The sequence below is a fragment of the Hordeum vulgare genome, chromosome 6H, assembly GCF_904849725.1.
Source record: "Hordeum vulgare subsp. vulgare chromosome 6H, MorexV3_pseudomolecules_assembly, whole genome shotgun sequence".
Lineage (NCBI taxonomy): Eukaryota > Viridiplantae > Streptophyta > Magnoliopsida > Poales > Poaceae > Hordeum > Hordeum vulgare.
This window is the reverse complement of record NC_058523.1, coordinates 47,053,996-47,073,133: the sequence shown is the minus strand read 5'-3', so window position 1 is coordinate 47,073,133 and position 19,138 is coordinate 47,053,996. Positions and strand designations below refer to the sequence as shown.

The following is a 19,138-nucleotide window of genomic DNA, read 5'->3' as shown; positions in this document are numbered from 1 at the left end:
AAGCGGAATTCAAACCAACATAGAAGATTTGTATAATCATCCAAAGACTCAAGCCATGAGCGGGACAATTTCTAATCATCAATTTCATTCTCTCCCAAGATTGTGCAACATGTTCATGATCTAGTTGCTTAAAATTCATGATATCATTATGGACAGAGATAATCTTAGCCGGTGGAAAATACTTGGATATATAAGCATCTTTACACTTGTTCCAAGAATCAATACTATTCTTGGTCAAAGATGAAAACCAAGTTTTTGCTCGATCTCGCAGTGAGAACGGAAATAGCTTCAATTTAATCACATCATTATCCACATGTTTCTTCTTTTGCATATTGCATAACTCAATGAAGGTATTAAGATGGGATGCGGCATCTTCACTAGGAAGGCCGGAAAATTTCTCTTTAATAACAAGATTCAGCAAAGCAGCATTTATTTCATATGATTCCGCACTAGTGGCGGGAGCAATCGGAGTACTAATAAAATCATTATTATTAGTATTCGAGAAGTCACAAAGTTTGGTGTTTTCAGTCATGGTGACTTCAGCAAGCATACAAGCACAAAAGCGAACAGAAAGCAAGCGAAAGAAAAGGGCGAACGTAAAAGGAATATATTTTTGTAACTTATGTTTTTTAGAAATGGGGGAGAGGAAAACGAGAGGCAAAAAAAGTAAATGCAAGAGATGAGTTTATGACAGTTACTTGGATAAGCTTCACTTAGAACAGTCACCGGTGCCTGAAATTGACACATTGGAGGAAGACTATTCTTGACTTGATACTCCCCGGCAACGGCGCCAGAAATTCGTCTTGCTACCTGCTACTGCAACAAAAGACCTTCCAACGGCGCTAGAAACACGTGCTGACGGGAGACTATTCTTGTCTTGATTATCCTCAGCAATGGCACCAGGAATCCTTCTGCTACGGCTACGCCTTTAGGGACTTCCTAGGCAAATATGCAAAGGATTCCCCCGTGGCCTTGGAGCCTTGCGTTGGTGTTCCCTCGAAGCGGAAAGGGTGATGTAGCGCAGCGGTGGTAAGTATTTCCCTCAGTTTTGAGAACCAAGGTATCGATCCAGTGAAGGAGTATCACAAGTACCTGCACAAACACAAAAAGCTTGCTCCCAACGCTATGAAGGGGTTGTCAATCCCTTATAGATTGTTTGCCAAGTGAGAACTGAAAGCAACAAAGTAACAAAGCAAAGTAAAAGCAAGGTGTGAATAGACACGGGGGCCGTAGTGTTCACTAGTGGCTTCTCTCATGAAAGCAAGTAGACGGTGGGTGAACAAATTACTGTCGAGCAATTGATAGAACCGCGCAAAGTCGTGACGTCATCTATGGCAATGATTATATTTATAGGCATCACGTCGAAAACAAGTACACCGATACTTTCTGCATCTACTACTATTACTCCACACGTCGACCGCTATCCAGCATGATCTAGTGTATTAAGTCCAAAAGAACAGAGTAACGCCTTAAGCAAGATGACATGATGTAGATGGACAATCTCATATCTACGACAAAGCCCATATTGTTACCCTTGATGGCAACTACACGATGTGTGCCTTGCTGCCCCTACTGTCACTAGGAAAGGTCACCACACGGTATGAACCCAAAACCAAGCACTTCTCCCATTGCAAGAATCATAGATCTAGTTGGCCAAACAAAACCCAATACTCGGAGAGACTTACAAGGATATCAAATCATGCATATAAGAAATCAGCAAAGACTCAAATATATATCATAGATAATCTGGTCACAAATCCACAATTCATCGGATCTCGACAAACACACTGCCAAAGAGGATTACATCGGATAGATATCCATGAAGATCATGGAGAACTTTGTATTGAAGATCCAAGAGAGAGAAGAAGCCATCTAGCTATTAACTACGGACCTGTAGGTCTGAAGTGAACTACTCACGAGTCATTGGAGGGGAGATGACGTTGATGTAGAAGCCCTCCAACTCCAAAGTCCCCTCCGGCAGGGCATCGGGAAGGGTCTCTAGATGAGATCTCACGAAAACGGAAGCTTGCGGCGGCGGAAAAGTGTTTTCGTGGATTCCCCGATTTTTTTTTTGTATTTTAGGGAATATATAGGCGAAGGAGCTAGGTCAGGGGGGCACCAAGGAGGCCACAAGCCTGCTAGCCGCCCCCTGGTGGCGGCTACAGGGCTTGTGGGCCCCCTGTAGCTCTCCTGCCTTGGCCCTCAAGCCCCCTGATCTTCTTCCGTTCGGGAAAAATTTTATTTCGGGGATTTTATTCCGTTTGGACTCCGTTCCAAAATCAGATCTGAAAAGAGCCAAAAACACAGAAAAAACAGGAACTGGCACGTGGCACTGAATTAATAAGTTAGTCCCAAAAAAGATATAAAAGGTACATAAAACATCCAAAGATGACAAGATAACAGCATGAAACCATCAAAAATTATAGATACGTTTGAGACGTATCACTACCTCTTGAGCTTGCGTTGGTTTTTCCCTTGAAGAGGAAAGGGTGATGCACCACAGTAGAAGTAAGTATTTCCCTCACTTTGAGAACCAAGGTATCAATCCAGTAGGAGTATCAAGGCAAGTCTCCAAAGTACCTGCGCAAAAACAAACAAACTTGCACTCAATGCTACAAAGGGGTTGTTAATCCCTTCACGATTGATTGCAAGGTGAGATTTGAAGGCGGAAAGTGCAACAAAGTGAAAGTGCAAAGCTGAAAATATGAAGTGAAGTAGACCCGAGGTCCATAGTGTTCACTGGAGGCTTCTCTCATGATAGCAAGTATTACGGTGGGTGAACGAATTACTGTCGAGCAATTGATAGAACCGCGCAAAGTCATGATGATATCTAAGGCAATGATCATACATATAGGCATCACGTCCGAGACAAGTAGACCGATACTTTCTGCATCTACTACTATTACTCCACACATCGACCGCTATCCAGCATGCATCTAGTGTATTGAGTTCATAACGAACGGAGTAACGCCTTAAGCAAGATGACATGATGTAGAGGGATAAATTCATGCAATAGATATAAACCCCATCTTTTTACCCTTGATGGCAACAACACGATACGTGCCTCGCTATCCCTTCTGTCACTGGGTGAGGACACCGCACGGTATGAACCCAAAACCAAACACTTCTCCCATTGCAAGAATTATAGATCAAGTTGGCCAAACGAAACCCACAACTCGAAGAGAATTACAAGGATACAAAATCATGCATATAAGAGAGATCAGAGGAAACTCAAATAAAATTCATAGATAATCTGATCATAAATCCACAATTCATCGGATCTCGACAAACACACCGCAAAAGAAGATTACATCGGATAGATCTCCATGAAGATCATGGAGAACTTTGTATTGAAGATCCAAGAGAGAGAAGAAGCCATCTAGCTACTAGCTATGGACACGAAGGTCTGTGGTGAACTACTCACGCATCATCGCAGAGGCAATGGTGTTGATGAAGAAGCCCTCCGTGTTTGAATCCCCCCTCCAGTAGGACACCAGAACGTGCCCCAGATGGGATCTTGCGGAGACAGAAGCTTGCAGCGGCGGAAAATTATTTCCGTGGCTCTCTCCCGTGGTTTCAGATTTTTAGGGAATTTATAGGCGGAATAAGTAGGGCAGGGGAGCCACAGGGGGCCCACAAGCCTGCTAGGCCTGCCCCCTTAGGTCGGTCCTGGGTGGCTTGTGACCTCCTCTGAGGTCCCCTGCCTTGGTTCTCAAGTTTCCTGCGTGTCTTCTGTTATGGAAAAAATAATTCCGCGGGTTTTATTCCGTTTGGACTCCGTTTAATATTCTCCTCCGAAAAAGGTCAAAAACACGGAAAAAACTGGAATTGGCACTTGGCGCTGAGTTAATAGGTTAGTCCCAAAAAATATATAAAATAGCATATTAATGCATACAAAACATCCAAAGTTGACAAGATAATAGCATGGAACCATCAAAAATTATAGATACGTTGGAGACGTATCAGGTGCCAGCTTTCCCCCGTCCACAGCCTCCAACCCCTCCCCCAACCCGAAACCCATCGGCGGCGGCGCAACGCGAGGAGATGAGAAGGAAGATGGTGAAGTTCCTGAAGCCGGGCAAGGCGGTGATCCTACTGCAGGGAAGGTACGCCGGGAAGAAGGCGGTGATCATGCGCGTGTTCGAGGAGGGCACACGTGACCGCCCCTACGGGCAATGCCTGGTCGCCGGCCTGGCCAAATACCCGAAGAAGGTGATCCGCAAGGACTCGGCCAAGAAGACGGCCAAGAAGTCCCGCGTCAAGGTCTTCCTCAAGCTCGTCAACTTCACCCACCTCATGCCCATCCGCTACACCCTCGACGTCGGCCTCAAGGAGGTGGTCTCCCGCGCCCCCGACTCCCTCACCACCAAGGACAAGAAGCTCACCGCCGCAAAGTCCGCCAAGGCCGGCCAAGCTCGAGGAGAGGTTCAAGACCGGCAAGAACAGGTGGTTCTTCACCAAGCTCCGCATGATTCGACATGATTTGACATGATTCAAGAAATGCCAACAAGATCTATTCTTCACATGATTTGACATGATTCAACATATTCCACATGATTCGACATGATTCAAGAAATTCCAACAAGATCTATTCTTCACATGATTCGACATGACTCAAGAAATTCCAACAAGATCTATTCTTTACATGATTCGACATGATTCAAGAAATGCCAACAAGATCTTTTCTTCACATGATTCGACATGATTCAAGAAATGCCAACAGGATCTATTCTTCACATGATTCGACATGATTCAAGAAATTCCAACAAGATCTATTATTCACATGATTCGACATGATTCGGCATGATTCCACATGATTCGACGTGATTCAAGAAATTTCAACAAGATCTATTCTTCACATGATTCGACATGATTCAAGAAATGGCAACAAGATCTATTCTTCACATGATTCGACATGATTCCACATGATTCCACATGATTCGACATGATTCAAGAAATTCCAACAAGATCTATTCTTCACATGATTCACACATGAAACATAACATCTCATATAGATCCACACTAAAAATAGAGTCTTCATGAACCATTCAAGGCCACATCATCAATTTTCAACACTTTCTGACTTCATTTGGTATTTTTCATGCTTTTCCTGATTTTTTGGAGCTAGACCCAGAAATTGAAAAACACTACAAATGAACTCTTAATAGGTTCAAAGTTGGCATGGTATCATCATTTCACCCACATAGCATGTGCTAAAAAGTTGAGAGGGTTGCCGCAAAAACTGGATGCACTTCGTGTACAAATGGACAATCCCTTCCGGAGTATGAGGGTTTCATACGAAAACTCATCTGTTACAAAAGGAATTTCATTTTTTCGAACTTATTTCATTTTTTCCACATGGGTGCGTGTATTAAAAACCATTACAACATATCATAAATAGAGAAGTGACCAAACTAATAGAAATTCATCATCATATTAAAGCCAAAGTACAGTAGTGACCAAAATAAATACATAACGTTCTCACATAGTTCTCATTATTGAACAACATATAGCTCTCTAGAGCATCTAATTAGAACATACATTGAAACTACTAAATTTAGATGCAGCAACAAATGCGATCATAACCGCAACTAAGGTCAAATTGATCCAACGACATAATGATACCAAGCCTCTGTATGAATGGCATATTTTCTAATGTTTCTAATCTTCAAGCGCATTGCATTCATCTATCTTGTGGTCGTCACGCACATCGGCAATACCCAACTCGAATATCATCTTCTCCTCTTCAATTAACCCTTTGTAATTTTTCTTTCAAGTTACTGTTTTCTTTTTCAACCAAATTTAACTTCTTGGCAAGAATTTGTATGTCGGTTCGAATTTCCGGTTCACATACCTCCTAGATAAAAAATCTATGTCACGTTGGTCGGCATAATTGTCATAAACACTAAATAAAACAAATAGTTATAAAAGATAATATATACCACATCCGAATTATAGACAGGATGAGGGCCGACGGAGGCGGATACCAAAACCATCGCACTATATAATAACAAACAATAATAGAAGTAAGAAAATTACAAAACTAAGAACTTTTTTCTTTTAGAAAGAAGGTAAGAAGAAGAGACTAACCACGGTGGTGCCGACGCCGAGATGGGCGCGGGCGATCGACGGTGGTGAGGACGGGGACGGGACATGGACGGACCGCCAAAGCTACACAAAACTAGAGGAAAATGGAACTTGGACAAGGAGCTTCGAGAGGAGAAAGCTTAAGTGTGGCTTGGGCATTTCATCGAACACCTCATGTGCATAGGAGGTGAGCTAGAGCACCACAAAGCTCTCTCACAACCGGCCAAAAAAACAGAGCAGTGCACTGCTCTGCTCGCGGTCGGGTGGTATATATAGGCCAAGCATTGGTCCCGGTTTATGGACGGAACCGGGAGTGAAGGACAACATTTGATCCCTGTTCCAGCCAAAAACCGAGACCAATTGTTGTGGACCAGGAGCGAGGTACATTTGTCCCGGTTCATGTCTGGAACCGGGACCAAAGGGGCCAGACGAACCGGGATCAATGGCCCACGAGGCCCGACGCTCACGAACCGGGACCGATGCCCCCATGGGTCCCGGTTCGTAAGTGAACCGGGACTAATGGGATTTCATCAAGTGGACCAAAGCCCTCTTTTCTACTAGTGTATATGCATCTCTGCCCAGGTATATACATCTCTGCCCAGGTATATACATCATCCATGCGGAGGTGGTATGCCGTGTACATTGGGAGGGTTCCGGAAATGTACGAGGAGTGGCCAGAGTGTCAGGCCCAAGTGTATTGCTTCCCGGGCCGCAGCCAGAAAGGGTTTGATAGCAGAAACGAGGCAGAAACTAGTTACTTGAAATGGATGCTAGCACGAGAGAGCAATCAGAACTGACGCCTCAAGAAGTACTACATAATCCCGCTTGTGCTCATCGTGATCGTCCTTCTCTTGTATGCGATCAGATCATAGCTCGGTTAGAAAGATGATGAAATATGGGTGTGATCATGGGTAGTTGCAAGTATTCGAGACTTCTAATAATTTGTATCGCTATATCTTCGAGACATGAACGTGATTGACTATTAGTGATGATGATGATATGAGATGAAAGAACTTCTTTTATTCATATATGTTTCAATGAATATGCATGTTGTTATCGTATAGAAGTTGTATTTGTATAAATAAAGCAAAAAACTAAAAAAAATGTTAAAATATTAGTAGTAGCACTAGAAAGATATTACCTGCAGCGCGCTTGTAATAGTAGCGCTCCACTGCAAAACATGCTGCAGATAGTTAGTAGTGGCGCTAGCTGGAGGAGCGCTACTGCTATAGGATATTACGAGTAGCGCTGGGTAGAACACAAGCTACTGTTAAAATTTAGATGTACCGCCGTAGCAGTAGCGCGGACACTTACGCTACTATTAGTACAAAAACTGGTGCTACTGGTAAGCTTTTCCCTAATAATGACGGCTCGCTCCGAAACGAACCGAGCTATAGTTAATTTTTTGGAGTGGGCAAATAAACGCTCCGCATATCCTTAAATTTGAAGGAGCTAGTGGACTGCCGAACAGGTCCTTAGTTCGGTAGACACTCCCTTCCCGAGCGAACGAATCCCATATCAAACCTTCGTGCGCTACTGGGATCCTTCTTGGTTGATGTACCCTACATTCTTTTTATTTCTACGTTTTGGAAATCGTACTCATCAAAGAGTCCCTTAGGTCTTTCACTATGTAGGCCAAAAGTGATGTAAAATTTAATTTTAAGATATTTGGCATGGATGCCTTATGTTGCCCAGCCGGTGTCGGGAAAAGAATCGGGGCATCGGAGCACCTACTTGCTCCAATGCCAAATTCACGAAGGCAATACAAAATGATTCCACGATATATATCTCGTTCTTCTCCACTGCCTACCTCCAACACTCGACTCCAAAGGCCCTTGACCACCACCTCCGGCCATGACCTCCGCCTTTGGACGCGAGCTCGGCCAGCCCGCATGGCTCGACGTCGTCAACTCCGGCCTCCCTCGACCTTCACCCTTGGACGCAAGACCGGTCAGTCTGCCCAACACCTACGCATAGACCAACACCGGCAACCTTCATCGCGAGGTCGTCGTATTCCAATCCATTCGATCTCCTCCACCGCAAGGTTGTGCTGCTCGCGACCTTCACCCTCTCCGGCCTGTCGTCTTCCTCTGCCCGGGCTGCACAATGGGTTGGATAAACGAAGGGGAATTTTCTGGAGGAGAGGAAGAACTCGGTCAAGGCAATTTGGCGTAATTATTTTTCTGCGGAAAGAACGTGTAGCAGAAAGAACGTTTCGAAGTCCAGTCGGACTTCTTTCCGTGATGGAAGCCCAGTCGGACTCATGGTCAATTGTGTTGTTATAAACGGAGGTGACCTAGTACGTAGGTACGTTGGGACTAAATTCTGTGTGCGTGACCGGTGATCGATCCTAAGTGCCGCCGCGAGACGCAACATGTCGATGCCTACCCCGTACGTCTCTCTCCAACATTGTTTCCTCATGAGTTTCTTTTTACATCTCAAAAAACCAAGACCAATGTATTTATTTCATTTGACATTTTTTTATTCATAAAAGAACCTTGGTTTACTCTACCCCTACCATGCTTGGTTTCTTCAGAATTACGTGCTTTTCATCTACTTTTTTGTGTGTAGGTTTATTAGCCTCCGTGTTTTTTTTCCACAGTGGCGGACATAAGATCTTAGTATCGAGAGGTGCCACAATTTTACACATATTAAAATAGAGGGCATATCTTTAGTACAGGAGTTCAGAAAATCTCTTCCTAATAATAAAGCAATTTAGAAATTCGGTTTCTGGTCGTCCGTCTTAAAAATTACCCCTAAAATTTACATAAATTACCCACCATGCCACCGGTAAGTAATAGAAAACGTTTCACAAAACGAAAAATCTGGTACCGGGCCGGCCCATGTAAAAACCTCCTATATTACGCTCTGCATGCTGGGAGAATATCCAGCACAACGTATGGACCGGCCCATGCACAGGCGCCTGCTTTTAGTTCCGTTTATTTATTTATGTTCAGTTCCGTTTTATTTTTTTATTTTAAATAATTTAAAACTTCAAATAATCTTTAAAATTTTAATAAACTGAAAACTATAAATCAACATATTTAAAAAATTAAAATGTTTCTGACTTCAAAAACTGCTCGCATATACAATAAAATGTTTGCAATTTTAGAAAAATGTTTGTACAATAAAAAATGTCCACGATATCAAATAGAATTCCATGTATTAAAAATTATTAATGGCATTTAACAAAATGCTTTCTAATTCAAAATATGTTAATGCATTTAAAAAATGTCCTAAAATTTTAAAAATAGCTAATGTCTGTTTTGATAGTTTCTTTTTTTTATTTAAAATTTTCTGTTCCATTTTTGTTTATTTATAATTTAAGTAATTTAGAATTAAAAAAACTTTTGCATACTAAAAAATAGGAATTTTGAAATAAAATGCTGAGGAATTTTTTTTTTCAATTAAAAATAGGATTCAAAAAAGCGCCGGATTTTTATATTTTTTTGAAAATTCCAAAACAATGTCTATGAATTTAATAAATATATTACTAATTTATAAAAATGTTTGTTTATTCAGAAAAACTTCATATGTTTCAAAAAATGTTTGTGTATTTAAAATAAAATCGTCCACCATAAAAAATTATGTACGTCTTTTCTTGAATTGGTTGCCAATTCAAAAGAAAATATTTAAATCCGTTCAAAATATAAAAAATATTCACGATTTTTAGTAAATATTTGTAAATTGTAAAAAATGTTCTCGATTTGAAAATTGTTTCCATATTTGGAAAATTGTTCACGAAAGATTTAATGTATGTAGTTAAACATTAATGCTTCTAAGTCTATGTGACAATATACCTGTGTGAATTTTAAAAAATTAACTGTTGGATGGATCGGATTATTATTGTGTTTTTTCTAAAAAAATTGAAATTCAGAATAAATATTTGAGTTACCAAGATTTTTGACAATCATAATATATATCTTTTGAACTTGTGAATAAATTTAAAAGAAGAAACATTTTCTTGCATTTGTGCACAAAATTTCTAAATCAAGCGATGATATGTCAACAAAATATGGTCAGCATCATTGAAGATTATATTTTTTTCTTCCGTGGCAACGCACGGGCCATTTTGCTAGTAATAATAAAGCAAATACAGTTTCTGGTCGTCCGTCGTCGGCAGTTTTGCACAAAACCCCTCCGCTTCTGGGTATTCAACCCGTCGTCCAGATTTAAGTGAAGAAGAAAAACGTTTCAGTTTTATTAAAAAGAAAAACACCCCCAGCTCACCTTATCCACCGCGTCCTCCACCGCGGGATCCTCTCTCTGGCGATCCACCGCGTCGCCCCTTGCCGTCGGCGTCCACGCCGCAGGAGCAAAGGAATAGAAGGCGTCGTTGCGCCTCTTGCCGTGGGCGTCCCACCGCAGCAGCCAAGCAAATGGCGAGGCGACACGGACGGCCTCCTCCATCCCAGTCCGTGTCCAACACATCTCGATTTGGATGGCGACGGGCCGGCGACGGGCGAGCAGGCGATGGGCCGGCGACTGCCCGGCGACGTCGCGCGGAGGCGACGGGCCGGCGACGCACATATGGCCCAAGACGACGACGTTGAGAAGGCCAGCACCGGCCACTGTCGGCGCAATCTTTTAACAGTGAAGGCGGCGTGGAAGGCACGGGTCTCTGCCCGCGCGAGCATCCATTAGATCGGGGAGCGGCGGCACGCTTCATTCCGGTCGTCGTCCCGAAGGACGACGTCGTTCTTGCCGTGGCGAGCATGCACTGCGGTGGCCATGGTGAGCACGCACGACGGCCGGCATCAACAACTTAAGTCGCAGCCCCTCTTTTCTTGAATTTCAACATTTTGGGCTTCGGATTTTCAGGGATTTAGATTTGCAAATTTTGGGGAAATTTTTAGGGTGACGGTTCTGGCCGAATTGGGGAAAATTTGGAGTTTTGCTTAAACATTCGACCCCCTACCTCTGAATCCATGTTTGAATCCTCTAATTCTGATTCTAATCCGATGGACCAAGTCAAGTAGATTTCTTTTTGGTTCAGTATACTGCCATGGTTACAAGTGCATCTCTGAACTATAAAATTATGATGCTAATCTGATGGACCAACTTGCATGCATAGAGTTAAAAGTTTCAGTCAAATATTTCTCCATGCGTAGAGTTGATGCTCTCTTCCAACTTTTAATGGGTTTGGTGGTGGTTTATCTATTTGATGCATGGCTTTATACCACTTGTCCGAAATCCATGTTTGTAATGCAAGGCTTTACCATGTGGAAACTGTACTTACTCTGAGAAACTGAACGCTTCTTTTGATGTGTGTGCAATGTTGTTGTGGACATGCTGATTCTGAATTTTGGCATCAATTGATAGAATTCCTTGCAAGTTATATACAAGCAAAAGATCGTGTGTTCTGACTTTTCTGAATTTACTCTGCAGCGTTGCTCTATTCTTTAATATATGTGTCTGAACTCAAGCAGCCAAACAATAGTATCGAGCGGCAGGAAGAAAAGCAAGTTCCAACTTACCGATTAGCCTGATGGAATGGGATTTGATAAATCGATCTTGGTTATGAGTCTGTCTGATGTAATCAATGAAGGACATGGCATTGTCAGCAGCTACCCTACTCACAAGGTGCATGGTGAGCAAATCCTTTTGTTTCTCAGTGTGCTGGTTAAAAAAAGCACAACCCTCTTATTACAAGGTTAAGATCAACTCGACGCCAACAATAAAGGCTTGTAATGAGCTAGGTTGGCCGAGGGTGGACATTATAGATTTGGTAGTGCATAACTATATACTGGAAAATGCTAGCATTGTTGGAAATATGCCCTAGAGGCAATAATAAATTAGTTATTATTGTATTTCTTTGTTCATGATAATCGTTTATTATCCATGCTATAATTGTATTGATTGGAAACACAGTGCATGTGTGGATACATAGACAAAACACTGTCCCTAGTAAGCCTCTAGTTGACTAGCTCGTTGATCAAAGATGGTCAAGGTTTCCTGACCATTGGCAAGTGTTGTCACTTGATAACGGGATCACATCATTGGGAGAATTATGTGATGGACTAGACCCAAACTAATAGACGTAGCATGTTGATCGTGTCATTTTGTTGCTACTGTTTTCTACGTGTCAAGTATTTGTTTCTATGACCATGAGATCATATAACTCACTGACACCGGAGGAATGCTTTGTGTGTATCAAACGTCGCAACGTAACTGGGTGACTATAAAGATGCTCGACAGGTATCTCCGAAGGTGTTCGTTGAGTAAGTATGGATCGAGACTGGGATTTCTCACTCCGTATGACGGAGAGGTATCTCGGGGCCCACTCGGTAATACAACATCACACACAAGCCTTGCAAGCAATGTGACTTCGTGTAAGTTGCGGGATCTTGTATTACGGAACGAGTAAAGAGACTTGCCTCTAAACGAGATTGAAATAGGTATGCGGATACTGACGATCGAATCTCGGGCAAGTAACATACCGAAGGACAAAGGGAATGACATACGGGATTATATGAATCCTTGGCACTGAGGTTCAAACGATAAGATCTTCGTAGAATATGTAGGATCCAATATGGGCATCCAGGTCCCGCTATTGGATATTGACCGAGGAGTCTCTCGGGTCATGTCTACATAGTTCTCGAACCCGCAGGGTCTGCACACTTAAGGTTCGACGTTGTTTTATGCGTATTTGAGTTATATGGTTGGTTACCGAATGTTGTTCGGAGTCCCGGATGAGATCACGGACGTCACGAGGGTTTCCGGAATGGTCCGGAAACGAAGATTGATATATAGGATGACCTCATTTGATTACCGGAAGGTTTTCGGAGTTACCGGGAATGTACCGGGAATGACGAATGGGTTCCGGGAGTTCACCGGTGGGGCAACCCACCCCGGGGAAGCCCATTGGCCTTGGTGGTGGCGCACCAGCCCTTAGTGGGCTGGTGGGACAGCCCAAGAAGGCCCTATGCGCCATAGGAAGAAAATCAAAGAGAAAAGAAAAAAAAAGAGGAGGTGGGAAAAAGGGGAAGGACTCCTCCTTCCAAACCTAGTTGGACTCGGTTTGGAAGGGGAGGGTTGCCCCCCTTGGCTCGGCCGAAGCCCTTGAGGGTCCTTGGACCCCAAGGCAAGGCTCCCCCTCTTCCCCCTATATATACGGAGGTTTTAGGGCTGATTTGAGACGATTTTTCCAGGCAGCCCGACCACATACCTCCACGGTTTTTCCTCTAGATCGCGTTTCTGCGGAGCTCGGGCGGAGCCCTGCTGAGATAAGATCACCACCAACCTCCAGAGCGCCGTCACGCTGCCGAAGAACTCTTCTACCTCTCCGTCTCTCTTGCTGGATCAAGAAGGCCGAGATCATCGTCGAGCTGTATGTGTGCTGAACGCGGAGGTGCCGTCCGTTCGGCACTAGATCGTGGGACTGATTGCGGGACGGTTCGCGGGGCGGATCGAGGGACGTGAGGACGTTCCACTACATCAACCGCGTTCACTAACGCTTTTGCTGTACGGTCTACAAGGGTACGTAGATCACACATCCCCTCTCGTAGATGGACATCACCATGATAGGTCTTCGTGCGCGTAGGAAAATTTTTGTTTCCCATGCGACGTTCCCCAACAGTGGCATCATGAGCTAGGTTCATGCGTAGATGTCTTCTCGAGTAGAACACAAAAGTTTTTGTGGGCGGTGATGTGCGTTTTTCTGCCCTCCTTAGTCTTTTATTGATTCCACGGTATTGTTGGATCGAAGCGGCTCGGACCGACATTACTCGTACGCTTACGAGAGACTGGTTTCATCGCTACCAGTAACTCCGTTGCTCAAAGATGACTGGCGGGTGTCAGTTTCTCCAACTTTAGTTGAATCGGAATTAACCGAGGAGGTCCTTGGATGAGGTTAAATAGCAATTCATATATCTCCGTTGTGGTGTTTGCGTAAGTAAGATGCAATCCTACTAGATACCCATGGTCACCACGTAAAACATGCAACAACAAAATTAGAAGATGTCTAACTTGTTTTTGCAGGGTATGCTTGTGATGTGATATGGCCAACGATGTGATGTGATATATTGGATGTATGAGATGATCATGTTGTAATAGTTAATATCGACTTGCACGTCGATAGTACGGCAACCGGCAGGAGCCATAGGGTTGTCTTTAAACTAACATTTGTGCTTGCAGATGCGTTTACTATTTTGCTAGGATGTAGCTTTAGTAGTAATAGCATGAGTAGCACGACAACCCCGATGGCGACACGTTGATGGAGATCATGGTGTGACGCCGGTGACAAGAAGATCGTGCCGGTGCTTTGGTGATGGAGATCAAGGAGCACGTGATGATGGCCATATCATGTCACTTATGAATTGCATGTGATGTTAATCCTTTTATGCACCTTATTTTGCTTAGAACGACGGTAGCATTATGAGGTGATCTCTCACTAAAATTTCAAGACGAAATTGTGTTCTCCCCGACTATGCACCGTTGCTCAAAGATGACCGGCGAGTGTCGGTTTCTCCAACTTTAGTTGAATCGGATTTGACCGAGGAGGTCCTTGGATGAGGTTAAATAGCAATTCATATATCTCCATTGTGGTGTTTGCGTAAGTAAGATGCGATCCTACTAGATACCCATGGTCACCACGTAAAACATGCAACAACAATTAGAGGACGTCTAACTTGTTTTTGCAGGGTATGCTTGTGATGTGATATGGCCAATGATGTGATGTGATATATTGGATGTATGAGATGATCATGTTGTAATAGTTAATACCGACTTGCACGTCGATGGTACGGCAACCGGCAGGAGCCATAGGGTTGTCTTTAAACTAACGTTTGTGGTTGCAGATGCGTTTACTTATTGCTAGGACGTAGCTTTAGTAGTAATAGCATGAGTAGCACGACAACCCCGATGGCGACACGTTGATGGAGATCATGATGATGGAGATCATGGTGTGACGCTGGTGACAAGAAGATCGTGCCGGTGGTTTGGTGATGGAGATCAAGAAGCACATGATGATGGCCATATCATGTCACTTATGAATTGCATGTGATGTTAATCCTTTTATGCACCTTATTTTGCTTAGAACGACGGTAGCATTATGAGGTGATCTCTCACTAAAATTTCAAGACGAAATTGTGTTCTCCCCGACTGTGCACCGTTGCTACAGTTCGTCGTTTCAAGACACCACGTGATGATCGGGTGTGATAGACTCAACGTTCACATACAACGGGTGCAAAACAGTTGCACACGCGGAACACTCGGGTTAAGCTTGACGAGCCTAGCATGTGCAGACATGGCCTCGGAACACATGAGACCGAAAGGTCGAGCATGAATTGTATAGTTGATATGATTAGCATAGAGATGCTTACCACTGAAACTATTCTCGACTCACGTGATGATCGGACTTGAGATAGTGGATTTGTATCATGTACCACTCAAATGACTAGAGAGATGTACTTTTTGAGTGGGAGTTCTTAAGTAATATGATTAATTGAACTAATTGTCATGAACATAGTCTAATGATCTTTGCGAATTACGATGTAGCTTGCGCTATAGCTCTACTGTTTTTATATGTTCCTAGAGAAAATTTAGTTGAAAGTTGATAGTAGAAAACTTTGAAGAGGATTGTCCTCGTTGCTGCGCAGAAGGCTTATGTCCTTAATGCACCACTCGGTGTGCTGCACCTCGAGCGTCGTTTGTGGATGCTATGAACATCCGGCATACACGTTTCTGATGACTACACGATAGTTCAGTCCAAAATACTTAATGGCTTAGAAGCAAGGCACCGAAGACGTTTTGAAACGTCACGGAACATAAGTGATGTTCTAAAGAGATGAAATTGTGATTTCACGCTCGTGCCCTTGTTGAGAGGTACGAGACCTCTGACAAGATTCTTTGTCCACAAAGTAAAGGAGAAAAGCTCAATCATTGAGCGTGTGCTCAGATTGTCTGAGTATGACAATCACTTGAATCAAGTGGGAGTTAATCTTCCAGATGAGATAGTGATGGTTCTCCAAAGTCACTGCCACCAAGCTGTGAGAGCTTCGTGATGAACTATAACATATCAACGATAGATACAATGATCCTTGAGCGATTCGCGATGTTTGACACTGCGAAAGTAGAAATCAAGAAGGAGCATCAATAGTTGATGGTTTGTAAAACCACTAAGTTTCAAGAAAGGCAAGGGCTAGAAGGGATACTTCGTGAAACGGCAAAACAGTTGCTGCACTAATGAAGAGACCCAAGATTAAACCCAAACCTGAGACTAAGTGCTTCTGTAATGAGGGGAACAGTCACTGAGGCGGAGCAACTCTAGATACTTGGTAGATAAGAAGGCTGGCAAAAGTCGAAAGAAGTATATTTGATATACATGATGTTGATGTGTGCTTTACTAGTACTCCTAGTAGCATGAGGGTATTAGATACCGGTTCGGTTGCTAAGTGATTAGTAACACGGAATGATAGCTACGGCATAAACGGAGACTAGCTAAAGGCGAGGTGACGATACGTGTTGGAAGTGTTTCCAAGATTGATATGATCAAAACGTCGCACGCTCCCTCTACCATCGGGATTGGTGTTAAACCGAAATAATTGTTATTTGGTGCTTGCGTTAAGCATGAACATGATTGGATCGTGTTTATTGCAATACGATTATTCATTTAAAGAGAATAATGGTTACTCTGTTTGCTTGAATAATCACCTTCAATGGTTTATTGAATCTCGATCGTAGTGTTACACATGTTCATAATATTGGTGCCAAAAGACACGAGGTAATGATGATAGTACCACTTACTTGTGGCACTCCCGCTTGAGTCATGTTGTTATAAATTGCATGAAGAGGCTCCATGCTGATGGATCTTTGTACTCACTTGATTTTGAATCACTAGTGACATGCAAATCATACCACATGAGCAAGGCCTTGTTTTCATTGAGATGAAACAATATAGTAACTTGTTGGAAGTGATACATTTTGATGTATGCAGTCCAATGGGTGCTGAGGCACGCAGTGAATATCATTATGTTCTTACTTCAATGACGATTTGAGTAGATACAAGAGTATTTACTTAATGAATCACAAGTCTGAAATATTGAAAGGTTCAATTCTGTTTCGGAGTAAAGTTCGTCGTAACAAGAGGATAAACTGTCTACGATATGATCATAGAAATGAATATCTGAGTTACGAGTTTTGGTACGCAGTTAAGACAATGTGGAAATTGTTTCGCAATTCATGCCACCTGGAACATCATAGTGTGACGATGTGTCTGAACGTCATAGCCACACACTATTTGGTATGGTGCATACTATGATGTCTCTTATCGAATTACCACTATCGTTTATGAGTTATACATTAGAGACAATCGCATTCACTTTAAATAGGGCACCGCGTATTTCTGTTGAGATGACACAGTATAGATTGAGGTTTAGAGAAATCTAAACTGTCGTTTCTTGAAAGTTTGGGGCTTCGACACTTATGTGAAAAAGTTTCAGTCTTATAAGCTCGAACCCAAAGCGGATAAATGCATCTTCATAGGATATCCAAAACAGTTGGGTACATCTCCTATCTCAGATCCGAAAGCAAAGTGTTTGTTTCTAGAAACGGATCCTTTCTCGAGGAAAGGTTTCACTCGAAAGAATTGAGTGGGAGGGTGGTAGAACTTGATGAGGTTATTGAACCATCACTTCGACCAGTGTGTAGCAGGGCGCAGGAAGTTGTTCCTGTGGCGCCTACACCAATTGAAGTGAAAGCTGATGATGGTGATCATCGAGCATCGGATCAAGTTACTACAAGCCTTGTAGGTTGACAAGGTCGCGTACTACTACAGAGTGGTACGGTAACCCTGTCTTGGAGGTCATGTTGTTGAGCAACAGTGAACCTACGAGTTATGGAGAAAGCAATGGTGGGCCCGGATTCCGACAAATGGCTGGAAGCCATGAAATCCGAGAGAGGATCCATGTATGAAAACAAAGTGTAGACTTTGGAAGAACTACTTGATGGTCATAGGACTATTGAGTAAAGATGGATCTTTAAAAAGAAGACAGACGATGATGGTGATAAGTCACTATTAAGAAAAGCTCGACTTGTGCAAAGATGTTTCCGACAAGATCAAACAATTGACTATGATGAGACCTTCTCACTCATAGCGATGCTAAAAGTCTGCTAGAATTATGTTAGTAGTTGCTGCATTATTTATGAAATATTGCACGTAGGATGTCAAAACATTGTTTACTCGACGGTTTCCTTGAGCAAACATTGTATGTGATACAACTAGGAGGTTTTGTCGATCCTAAAGATACTAGCAAGTATGCAAGCTCCAGTGATCCTTCAATGGACTGGTGCAAGCATCTCGGAGTTGGAATATACACTTTGATGAGATGATCAAAGATTTTGGGTTTGTACAAGGTTTATGAGAAACTTGTATTTCCAAAGAAGTGAGTGGGAGCACTATAGAATTTCTGATAAGTATATGTGGTTGACATATTGTGGATCAGAAGTATTGTAGAATTTCTGTAAAGCATACAAGGTTGTTTGAAAAGAGTTTTTCAAAGGAATACCTGGATTGCGCTACTTGAACGTTGAGCATCAAAGATCTATGGAGATAGAACAAAAGCGCTTAATGGAAGTTTCAACAAGATGCATGCCTTGACAAGATTTTGAAGGAGTTCAAAATAGATCAGCAAAGAAGGAGTTCTTGGTTGAGTTGTAAGGTGTGAATTTGAGTAAGACTCAAAACCCGACCACGGCAGAATAAAGAGAATAGACGAAGGTCGTCTTCTATGCCTTAGCCGTAGACTCTAAAGTATGCCATGCTGAGTACCGCACCTGATGTGTGCCTTGCAGCAAGTCTGTTAAGAGGTACACAGAGTGATCCAGGATTGAATCACTGATCAGCGGTCAAAGTTATCCTTAGTAACTAAATAGACTAAGGAATTTTTCTCGATTATGGAGGTGGTTAAAGAGTTCGTCGTAAAGGGTTACGTCGATGCAAGCTTTGACACTAATCCGAATAACTAAGAGTAGTGAAACGGATTCGTATAGTAGAGTAGATATTTGGAGCATTTTCGAATAGCACGTAGTAGCAGCATCTATAAGATGACAT

At 42.7% G+C, this 19,138-nt stretch overlaps 1 pseudogene; it reads left to right on the top strand.

Moving 5' to 3' along the window:
• Positions 1-4,056: 4,056 nt before the first annotated feature.
• On the top strand, positions 4,057-10,731 carry LOC123405048 (annotated as a pseudogene).
• Positions 10,732-19,138: the final 8,407 nt, after the last annotated feature.